The sequence below is a fragment of the Penaeus monodon genome, chromosome 24, assembly GCF_015228065.2.
Source record: "Penaeus monodon isolate SGIC_2016 chromosome 24, NSTDA_Pmon_1, whole genome shotgun sequence".
Lineage (NCBI taxonomy): Eukaryota > Metazoa > Arthropoda > Malacostraca > Decapoda > Penaeidae > Penaeus > Penaeus monodon.
The window spans coordinates 34,344,740-34,346,530 of NC_051409.1; the positions used below are offsets into that span (position 1 = coordinate 34,344,740).

A 1,791-nucleotide genomic window follows, 5' to 3' on the forward strand; every position below is an offset into this window, starting at 1 on the left:
CAGTACAGTAGAACCTCTGAAATCAAGACTACATGATATGACAATCTGGGAGGAATTCATTGGCTGGAAAAACTTAAAATTCTCAGTACTGTATGCTGAATTAAGCATTACTTGCTTTGTTATACTATGAAATTCATGAGAATGTGTGTATATAATGTAGCTACCCAAATGTAATAACCATGTTCCTTGTACTGGATTTGTACTTCATAAGAAAAGTAATGTGTTACCAAAACAAATATGCAAAACCCTATCAACTCCTTTTATCTTTACCATTTTTATAATTGAATTCCAGTTCAAAACAGTTAAAAAAGACTTGGTTCTGCTCCGAACCCCGTCCTTGAGATCAAGAGTTTCTACTGTCCCACTCAAGCGATGCCTGTCACATGCCTACAGCAGCTGCGTTGTTATAAGATGCTCAAAAAAGGAAAGCGAAATAAGCCAATTGCTTCCATTTCTGTTGCGCTTACATTTACCTAGTCGGTTCGTCGTCCTCATCGTGGGACTCATCACTGGTGTCACTAATTATATCATGGTCCACCCTAGAGGAGGGGGGGTGGGGGGGTTAAATTTATTTTTGGCAGATAGTTTGACCCGCTTGTAAGGGGCACTGGGCATGGATCTTGCCTGCGGACTTTTGGTCTTCATGAGCTCACAGACAAACTACAAGAACCACATGAGTCATGGACAAAGAATTACTTGTCTACAAGGGAGTTTTCAAACAAGCATCTTATATGTTTTGCAACACGTTTTCTACAGATCAGAAATAGGCTTTATACAAATTCTTCATGCCCAAGATAAACAATATCTAAGTAATTACATCAACTGCACATGACTGAAAAGTGAACTGGTTCATTAGCTCTTTTTATTAACATTATATCTAAAAGCAGCTTTTTCCACAATACAGTATGAAAAGATCAATATATAACTTTCATGCATCTAGATATTGTAGCAATATTAAGCTCAAGAAGTTAAAAGTCAAGGAAAAGTTGCTGAAAAGACTGAGTTAATTTCAGAGAAATCATACTGAATCTCACAGTCAATCTCCTTAAAACAACAATCCAGAAAATCTAAAGATACTATTGCCTGTCTTTTAGAGCTGAATCAGGGATAGTGACACAGAAGATAAAAAAGAAAGTATACATACTTAACTGTCTTCTATACACTAAGAAGAATTCTGGTTTTATCTCTTCAGTATACTAAGTTCTTTTCGTAAAAAAAAAAAAAAAATCACACTATACTTATGTAAGCTTATACTTTTATCCAGATTCTAATATAGAAAATGAGGTACACTGTTAGTCAGTGCCTTATAAACACTAATCACTGTGAGCATGTAGCAGACACCAGAAAAAAAAAATTATCTTTGAACAGTTTACTGATTTATACACATATATAAAAAACTGCATAGCCTTACATATGCATAGATACCACTGGCCATGAACCAGTTGTTTTTCAATTACACTCATTTATCAAAACCTAAAACAGTTGAAATTCAATGTCTTTTAAGCAAAAGCTAATAAGCAGTCCAGTTTCCCAATGAGCATTTTCACATTTTCTTCCAAAATTTCAAACAGAGAAATTTTTCTGAATGAACAGGAAAGACAAAATTTCACTTTGGAATAAACAAATAAACACATAAACAAATAATCATAATGATGTTATCCTTACTGAGAATTAAAACATCTCACCACATACTTGCCCTTTCATTACCTCAATTCCAAACACCAATACTCTTGCACCTTTTTTTGCTTTTAAGACACAATGAGCAGGAACCATTAAGACCAAAAAGACTAC

The 1,791-nt window shown here is 34.5% G+C and overlaps 1 protein-coding gene across 1 annotated transcript in view; it reads right to left on the reverse strand.

The window, feature by feature from the left end:
* Nucleotides 1-1,791, reverse strand: part of LOC119588734 (lethal(2) giant larvae protein homolog 1-like) — a gene marked incomplete in the record, with an annotated part of 77,754 nt that overhangs the window by 16,191 nt on the left and 59,772 nt on the right.